Source organism: Callospermophilus lateralis, chromosome 11, assembly GCF_048772815.1.
Source record: "Callospermophilus lateralis isolate mCalLat2 chromosome 11, mCalLat2.hap1, whole genome shotgun sequence".
In the NCBI taxonomy this organism is placed as follows: domain Eukaryota; kingdom Metazoa; phylum Chordata; class Mammalia; order Rodentia; family Sciuridae; genus Callospermophilus; species Callospermophilus lateralis.
This window is the reverse complement of record NC_135315.1, coordinates 61,731,612-61,741,725: the sequence shown is the minus strand read 5'-3', so window position 1 is coordinate 61,741,725 and position 10,114 is coordinate 61,731,612. Positions and strand designations below refer to the sequence as shown.

Here is a 10,114-nt window from a genome sequence, read left to right as displayed (position 1 = left end):
CAAATACTCCATAGAGTGATCTAATCATATGTTGACCTGCTCTGGAGATCTGTTTGGAAACGGTACAAGGAGAGGAGTTTTGGAGAAATGATATGTGACATAAATGCCATTAAACAGGTCACCGATTTCATGTAAAATAAAATGACTGGCATCTCCTTCCTGCTTCCAAAGGAAAGACCTACTATGCCACATAAAATTGTGATCATAGTGGGTAACATTTCTACAGTGCTGAGAGAGTATGAGATCAGACTGATCCCATGTCCAAATCCTTAAGTTTAAGGATATGGAGTACAAGTGAACTACAGGAAGAGACAGAAAGAGGAGGACTCTGCCCTGAAGTTCTTTAGGATGCTGGGGGGTTTCAGGAACTCTCCTGCAGCTCATCCTCTGTTTCCAGTTCCACCAACTGCGTCCTCAGGATGTTGATCTCTGCTTGTAACTCCCTGTTGTACTCAATGATGTTCACCATTTCCTCATACGTACTTAGAGAATGGGTTCCATCCTAGGAAAATTCTCAGCTCACTGGGCCTTTTGACCCTGGACCACAGAGATACTGTTTTCTGCTGGAATTGAAATTATATCTTTCACTTTCGTTTTTGCCCATAAACGTTCCAAACTGGGAGGCATATGCATGCTCAAAGAGCATGATGAGGAAATGTTCCTTAAACCCTAAAGAACAAGGGAACTCACAGAGTAGCCACAAACAGCCTCCCCCAAAAGAGAAGAACTACAAATGCTGCCCACTTCTGCTTGCTACTGTAATAGGCAGACTGTGCACAGTGGTGTTGGAAGGGGTGAGCAGCCTGAAGCCACTCTCTTTCTGTCTGGAGCCTTGAAACCTCAGACAATCTGTCTCTGTGGTTCCAAAATGAACTGAGCCAGGGAGGCTGCCTGCAGGATAAAGTCAGTTCCTTCTGCTCCATGAATCAGGACTGATGCTCCCTCCCTGTGGATGCACTGAGTGGCTAGGCAGGCAGTGGTCAGAATCTCTTTGCCATGAGTCAGCCAGTCGGAGGCCTCCAACTTACTGAGCCATTGGTCCATGTTATATGTTTGGTCATCACAAACTTCCACAAGTTTGGTTAGGCTGTGATACCTCTCAATGGACTTATGAAATTGCCTCCACTGGGGATAATGGGCTTCTGTTCAAAGTCACCTCCTTTGCTCTAGCTTGCTGAGCCACATTCAGACTACAAGTGTCAATGATGTAGTCATGTTTTCTGCCCTGAGGGTAGCATTTATCAGTGTCTCATCTTCCTTGTACCTTCTCCCATTTGTGCCAGTGAGTGACTGACCATTTTGCATAATTACCATTTCATTTTTTTAAAAATGAGAATAGCTGAATACTGGAATTACCCTGTGTGTCCAATATAGGCACCTTTGGAAGAGGTTCATCATCAATGGATTTGGGCACTATGACAATTGGTCAGATAGCAAGGGCAGATAGCAAATTCCTTATTGCCATAGCTTAGTCTTCATTCACTGGTAGCTGAAGAGTAGAGTTCACTCTGCTAAGGAAGGAAGCAAGGAACTCCAGCCCTCTTCTATCACCTCAAATATGGGCCCATAGAAGAAAGGGGACATTCAGAGTCCAAGATAGACAATGCCTCAGTAGTTCTGGCTATATTTAAAACGTTCCTCCATCCCAGGACTATCCAACCCAGTAATTGGAAAATCATTATGTTTTATCATGATGCTATCTAGCAATCCCACAAATTGATTGTCGACAGCACGACGTTTTTATTTTTTATTTTTAAAAGTTTATTGGTGCATAATAATTGTACACAATAGTGGGATTCATTGTGACATATTCATACAGGCACGAAACACAACTGTATCAATTTCATTCCCCACTACTTCTCTTGTCCCTTTCCTTCTCCCTCCCCCGACCCCCTCCCTCTACTTTCTGTTGTCATAAGATCTCTTTTTCCTCTCTACCTTCTACACAAAAGAGAAAACATATGACCCTTGGCTTTCTGAGTCTGGCTTATTTTCACTTAACATGATGTCTATAAATAGCATAATTCCATTCCTCTTTATGGCTGAGTAAAACTCCACTGTGCATATATACCACATTTTCTTTATCTGTTTATCCATTGATGGACATCCAGGCTGGTTCCACGACATGGGTATTGCAAATCATGCTGTATAAACAGAGGCATATAGATATCTTTAGACTATGCTAATTTTAATTCTTTTGGATAGATACTGAAGCGTGCTACAGCAGGATCATATGTTGGGTCCAATCCTAGTCCAATCCTAGAAATCTCCATACTGATTTCCATACTGGTTGTACTAGGTTCCACAGCTCCTCTGTGTTGTCCTGAGGTGAGGACAGGATGAGGTGGTGGCCATCAGACAGAGGGTCCCCTCGTCAGCCAGATAGAAGGGCCGGTGCAGCACCACGTTGTCCATCCGTGGGGTCTTAATCAGCTTACCATACTCCTTGTTCCTCCAGCAGCTGGGACCAGACGCCTGCTGAGCCCAGGACCTCCAGGCATTTACAAGCGCTGGGTTGGCAGGTGGGGGTTGGGGTGGGGAGGGGAAGGCCCCTGGGGAGGAGGAGGCCCGGCCCCGCCCCGCCCCCAGATAGCGTTAGCGCCCGAGGCCCGCGGGCTCCACACTGGCCAGCCCCTCCTGATCCCCCTCATCACCCAGGCCCGGGGCTTGGCCACAGGGAGGGCCACCGCCACCAGGCCCGCCAGCCTCACCGCCGCCTGGAGTGAGGTCCCAGCTCTTGTCCCCACTTTCTTCCCTGCGAGTCCCGCTACCTGGCCCCACCCCTATAGCGTGGACCCTAAGATCCGCTCCTCCCCCTCGGGTAGGCCACGCCCAAAGCCCGAGGCACGTGCGTCCTCTGGTCCCGCCCCCCGCCATCCGGGGCCCCTCAGGTTCCGCGGTTGCGGTTTCAGCGCGTGGATTAGGTGTTTTGGTCCTGGACACACTGCCTGGCGGTGCGGATTGGCGGGCTCTGGCGTTACCGGCAGGTGCACGGGTTGGGCAGCGCGGCGGTTAGGAGGGTCCGGGACCCGCAGGGAGGATGCGGTACCGAGGGAGACTCCAGCCTCCCGCCCCCAGGAAGCCCCTCTCTCTCTCCCTCCTTCCTTCTTGAGTGGGCTGGCGAGGACAGGACCTACCGCGTGGCCCCGGGATCCCCCGCCCCCTCTAGGCGCCTTGCGGGAGGCAATTCCTGATTGTGGGACCTGCAGCAGAGCCCTTCAGAAAGCAGGTCCCCAGCCAGCAGGGGATCTCATCTCCCATCCCTAATGTACCCGCAGCCCTGAGTTTTAATTTGCTTGGTCTTGCTAGTCGCGGAGGTTTGCCTACGAAACAGTGGTTTTATTCCACCCCGGACTCAACCCCGCAGAGGTTGAGAGTTTTTTTTTTTAGTTTTTTTTTTTAAATATTAGTTGTAGATGGACACAATACCTTGATTTTATTTATCTTTATGTGGTGCTGAGGATTCAACCCAGGACCTCACACGTGCTAGATAGGTGCTATAGCGCTGAGCTACAACCCCAGACCCCAGATGTGCTTTTTAAGCTACTCTTCTGCTTTAAAATGTTTTACCCCCAAATATTGTATATTGATGATAAGGATTTAATTTTCTTATTTTAATGTTGACTCAATTTGGGTAATTAGGGTGTGTAAGGAATATGAAAATGTGGAATGGGGCTTTGGGGCAATAGGAAGGATGAGCTCTTAATTTTTTTAAAAAAGAATTTAAATACCCAAATAAAAATAATTTACCCACATTATTGACTTCCCACCCCAAAGAATACCTTTCTTGGCCTTGTTCTTTCCCTGCCCTGTTCTATACCTTTATTACCCAGTTCTTCCCCATTCCTAAGCAACTTTGCTTGTATGGTATTGAATATTTATTATATTGAATGTATAGTCTCAGTTGAACTTGATTCCGCACTGTGGAACCTTTGCTTATGTCCAGAATTTCTGCTCCTTAAAAAAAAATAATCTTGGGCTGGGGTTGTGGCTGCGTGGTAGAGTGCTTGCCTCGCATGTGCGAGACCCTGGGTTCGATCCTCAGCACCACATAAAAATAAGTAAATGAAATAAAGGTATTGTGTCCAACTACAACTTAAAAAATAATATTTAAAAAAAAATCTTGCAGTTATCATCATTAAGCATAGAGTGTTGTTCTTGTTTCCTTGGGGTAAATTCCAAGAGTTGGAAATCCTGAATCAAAGTTTTGTATTCTTTCTTTATCACTTGATATAGATTGTTTTCTAAACAAGGTACGTTTGCAATACTCATTTTTCAAACTCTGGATATTTGTCCTTTTCTGCTCACTGTATGTGGAATTCAGCAGGGTAGCAAGTCATTTTCTGTGTATGTTGAGACAGTTTGTGCAGTTAGGGTTGTATATTACCAACTCCTAGAAATCAGGCCAAGACCAAGGTCTATCTGCTGCTGAGAGGCTGCCCAGCCTTGAGTAAAATTGTTCATCTGTAAACTTCCCCCATTTCTAAATTGGGCTTAATTCTTGTACCTGCTTTCAATGGGCTGTCATAAAAGTTCAGATCAAGTGTTAGAATAGAGAATCCATGAAGTTCCTAATAGTGGATATTCAGGATTGTATAGGGTCTTCAGGGAAGCATTTCTATTCCAGCTTCACCAAAAAAAAAAAAAAAAAACACAAAAAAAACCAGACTGTGGGAAGGGAATTTTCTTAAAGACTGTATTCCAGATAATTTAAACATGGTCCCCACTTATAAAGTAAAGGAGCTAAGAAGATAAAAGACTATACTGAAAGAACTTATATCCTGGGGCTGGGGTTGTGGCTCAGTGGTAGAGTGCTCGCCTAGCATGTTCGAGGCCCTGGGTTTGATCTTCAACACCACATAAAAATAAATAAAAATAAATGTATTGTGCTAAACTACAATGAAAAAAATAAATATTAAAAAGAAAAAAGAACGTATAACCCAGTGAGTGTAACATTTGACACACATATGTTCTAGAAACTGGAGGTCACCAGTGCGTAAGCTGGGTGTAGAGAATTCAGTGTAGTAAGGTTTTCTGTGCCACATTGAATGAAGAGCTATTGTGGAAGAGAGGGTGTTCACATGCAGCTCTGCTTTCTACTGTGCATTCGTCCTTAGATGTCCCCAGACACCTCTGTGAAAGAAAATTTTCCACTAAGAATGATTTTTTTCCCCTTCTGCTTTTAAGGCCCTTGCTAGTCCTTCAATCCTAGGCTTCCCAGCCCAATAGTAGCCCCCCCATTCCAGCTCAGTTGCCCTAGAATAAGGTCCCCCTGGAGTAGCCTATAGCAACCACAAAGCCCTGGGTGGGAAGAGAGAGGTGGGATGGCTCCAGTTATCCATTCCAAACTATGATATGGAGCAGGGGCCCCAAGTGTCACCAGGCAGAGTGGGCTACAGGTGGCCAGAGAGTGGCAGGTCCCTCCAGCCTGAAGCTGCCATCATTAGTCCTACCCAGTCCTGTCCCTATAAGGGATAGAAGATATCCCACAATGGGATAGGGACTATTTTGATCTGAGGACATTTGAGAAATAGTAAATAAAGGAGGAGGACTTTTTTTCTCAATTCTCTTTATCTGCATAAAAGCAAAACTTCACAAAAGAATTCACATGTAATAAATATCCTTCCTAGATTCTGGGAGTTTTCCGGCCTGGGGAAATTGACTTCTGTCCTGAGGCTAGAGAAGAAATCCCCCCAAATAAGAAGTCACCTAATTGTCACAAAACTGTATCCTTTCTCCCATCTGTTCTCCAGAGGGACTGCTTATCTTTCCTAGAAGTCATTTCCTTTAAGAGCCCTTTGTCGTCTTCCCCTTCCTCTGCTAAGATGGGATATAAGCCCTAAATTCTAACCACTTCTTCATGCCACATTTTCTGAGTTCCTCTTTTAAAAAAAATTATTTATACATTTACACAATATCTTTGTTTATTTCTTTTTTAAATTTTGTGCTGAGGATCGAACCTAGTGCCTCACATGTGCGAGGCAAGCACTTCGCCACTGAGCCACAACCCCAGCCCCTGAGTTAGTTTATTTTTTAAGTTTTTTTTTTAGTTGTTGATAGAACTTTGTTTTTATTTTTTTATATGTGGTGCTGAGAATCTAACCCAAGCTAGGCAAGCACTCTGTCACCTCAGCTCTCAGTTCCTGCTTCTTTAACACAAGGAACTGAGGCCTCAACATTTTTTAATGCCTAGAAATCAGTTTGGATAGTGTATCATTTTTTTAGCTCAGAGTCTGAAAATTGCTGCCTAACAAATTTAATAACAAATATATGTCTATGATAAATAGCAAAGCAAGGGAAGAAAAACCAAAATTTTCAGAAATTTAGTTTTGGAACACACATACTTTCACCTAGACTTTTAATATCTCTGTCCTGATTTTTGCTTCATCAGGATGGTGTCACAAAACTCTTATGTGCTCCAGAAAGAGGAGTGGCAAGGAAATGTCATTGCTTCCCAAACCAGGGAGTGTATATGTGCTATGAGACAGTGAGAGTGTGGTTGTGGCTGGCCTTAATCAGGTGCCCTTGCTTCCTCTTCTGCAGGGACCTTCAGGTTCTCAGCAGAGCTGGGCATGAGGGCACCAAGTCTTGGTGTCCTGTGCTGCTCTCCTCTTCCCAGGCCTGTCCTGTGCCAGGGTGCTAGTGGAGGACCCACCTGTCCTGTACCCCACTGCAGCATCAGGGAGGGAAGGTGCAGGCATAGATGGCTTAGGCTGCTCTAGCTCCTGAGTGTCTGCAGCCCTCTGTCTCCTCAGAGACAATTTGGGTCTTTGTTGGATAAATACTAGAGGCTGTGTGGATTGTCCAGGAGAGAAGTGGAGCTGAGTTCCAGTTGAATTAGAATTCAGGACTCCAGAAGGATGACTGTGTTAATCCTTCCCATTTTCAAGTACTTCTATTTCTCTTCCTTTGCATATTTTTGTTTATTTCAATACTGTCATCATCTGTCCCTGCCTTTTGTCAGCTTTTTATTCCCCCAGTCAAGACCACTAAGTATTCTCCAAATCTTTCTGCCTCAGCTTTACATTGTCCCCTGAGTGCCACAGTTTGTGTTAAGTCAGGTCCTCAGTCTCATCCACTTTATGACAAGCCTGGATGCCATCGTCTTCTTTCTGAAATCACATGGAGATTTGCTGGTGGCAGATATAGCTTCTACCTCATTTCTTTATTGATTGATTTTTTAGAGTCTTCGGGGTGAGCCCAGAGCCTCATGCATTGTAGGAGAGCAAGCACTGTACCCCTGAGCTGCAGCCCCAGCCCCTTCCTTCATTTTAGTACAGACTCCAGTGGCAGTTACTAGAAGATGAGACAGATTTTAGATGAAGAAAAGTCCATTTACTGAATTTTTCCTGTGATTCAAGCAAGTTTCATCACTTGAGTTGAGTGATGGAAGCCCAGTTCCTTGTTGCTCCTGGTACTTAGAGTGACTTTGTACTCACTGTCAGTTCCTTTACTCGTCCTTCTGCACAGAATGCTTTTTGAAAGTATGTTTTTTTTAATGCCTTTATTTTATTTGTTTATTTTTAGGTAGTGTTAAGAATTGAACCCAGTGCCTCAAACATGCTAGGCAAGTGCTCTTCCCCTGAACTACAGCCCCAGCCTGTGAAAGTATGTTTTAATTCACAAGATATCAGACTTGTCATTTGATAATAACAGAAATTAACTCATTCGCTCATGAACCAATATTTGTTGAATGTCTGTGGTATGTGAGGTGCCTTAATTGTTGATTCAGTAAAGATCCTTGTCTTGTGGGGTTAATATTCTAGTGGAAGGAGACATACAGAGAACGTGATAAATAAGTTATCCAGTATATTGAAAGTGGTAATCACTATGGAAAAAATAAAGTGGTATGGCAAGAAATCAGAAGGGATGATAGTGAGAGGGTAGAGGGGTAGAGTAAGCCTTGTGGTGAAAATGATGTTGGAACAAAAACTGTAGGAGGGGTGGGATTGAGTCTAATAGAACCACCTAGAATTAGGCATTTTGTGTCAATGAGCAGCAGTAGGAGGACTGATCAAAATACAGTGTGACCAGGCTGAGAAGGGGGCATGGAGCCAGGGGAAGGACAGGGGCTGATCATAATAAAGGAGCATGGGAGCCACTGTGAGACCTTGGGCTTTGGCCATGGGCAGAAGAGCAGGCTATCTCATGGTCTTGAGCAGAGGCCTGCATAGTCTAAGTTCACTTGAAGGGCAGGTTTCTCTGCATGGAGCATGGACTTCAGGGATATTCCAGAAGGGGCAGGCCATGGTCACCTAATGGGGTGGCATGACCCAGATAAGGGGCAATGGTACGATGCAGAAAAGAGAAGAGCTTTTCCATCTGGAAAAGAAGAGAGCTCTAAGAAGTGGCTCTAAGGTTTCTGTCCTGAGTTACTCAGAGGAAGAGTGTTGCCAGTAATTGAGCTGGCACAGGTTTTTTAGTGAAGCAGGTTTTTTGGGGAAAAAGAACAGTTCCATTTAGGGTAGGTTAAGTCCTGCGATGCCTTGATACACATTCCAGTGGAACCATCAAGCACCTGTGGGACTTTGAGATCCGAGTTCAGAAGTGCATGGCTGGAGGTAGGAATGTGAGAGTCACCAACATTTACAAAGCCATGAAATCGGATGAGAAGCTCAAGGGATGAGGGGAGACAGGAAAAGACAAAAGAAAGTCTTAGGTGGAGGTCAGTCAAAGGGAAACCAGCAGAAGAAACAAGGAAGGCATGGGGAGACCAGAGAGGGGTGTCCTAGAAGAGGTGTGCATTAATTATCTGAAGGGACAGGGGTGAGCAGCTGCAGCAGATGCTGCTGAGGGGACAAGAAATAGGACTGAGTGTTGACTGGTGCATTTAACCAATTAGAGGCCATTGACCTTGGTGAGAACAGTTTGGGGGTTGTTTGGGGGACCAGAGCTTCTTTGGAATGTGTTTGGGAGAGAATGAAAATGTCTGAGTCAGAGCAGTGAGGGTAGACAACTCTCCTGAGATGTACAAAGGGGAGCAAAGAATTGGGGCTTCAGAGAAGGTGGTTATGAATCATAGTTTTTAATGGAAGAAGGACCTGAATATTTACAAGCTGATGAGTATGAGCAGGGAGTATGACAGATGATGGTGCAAACAGGGAGGGAGGATTGCTGGAGCCAGGAGTGGGTAGGGAGTAGTATAATGTTTGAGAAATCTCTGAAACCAGTACTCTGTCAGAAGACAGCTTCCATGGGATCCTACCACCGGGTGCATCTGTATCCTGCAAGTTGGCCTGTGCTCCACCATTAATCAGAGAGGAACTTTGGACACCAGAAATATCCAAAATTGACTCTAATCCCCACTTCCTCTTGCCTGCTAAACAACACTGGTCTCAAGGGGGAAAAGAAACTAGAGTCATCAGTTGAGAAGAAATGTGTGGAGAGCTAATGGAGATATGAGAAGACACGACATCACTGGTTTCTGTGTTTTACACCTTAAGGCTTAGAACAGGGAGATAATAATGTTATTGTTATTATTTTGGTGTTGGGGATGGAACCCAGGGCCTCAAGCATGTTAAGCATGCTCTACTAGTGAGCTGTACCCCCAGGTCAGGAGGGAAATCTTAAGTCTCACACCTCTCAATGGGATTTTCTGTGCCTGGGTTACAGGGATGTGAACACCTCCATCGTGGAGCTCCTGATTATGGTATACACCTGGAAGACCTCTTCTGCCAAGAGCATCATCAGCGTGATCTCCTGCTTTCCTTACAGCAAATAGTGCAAGATGAGGAAGAGGCTCCATCATCTAAATTCTTGGCCTCCAGGATGTGCAAAGCTGGTAAGAAAGGCAGATCCTTGACGACTGACTGGGAGCTGGGGGGCTTATTTTTACAGAAATCATTTCAAAGCATTCTCTTAAGCAAATGAGAATGCTGAACAGAGGGAAAACAGAGATGCTGCTTTTAAACCCCACTAGTTTGTGCAGTCCATCCTTCTCCACAAGAGAGATGTGCCACGACCCCCAGTGATACCTGAAACAGTGAGTGCTAGTAAACTCTGTAGGCGCACTGCAGTAGTGGGGCAGCAGATCTCACAACTGAGATGGTTGCTAAGTGACTTCAGGTGGATAACATAGATAGCATAGATACACTGGATAATGGGATGATGTACC

General features: G+C 44.9%; 1 pseudogene; it reads right to left on the bottom strand.

The window, feature by feature from the left end:
- Positions 1–361: 361 nt before the first annotated feature.
- The window catches only part of LOC143410567 (myotubularin-related protein 9-like), a 56,530-nt pseudogene continuing 46,777 nt past the window's right edge, over positions 362–10,114 (bottom strand).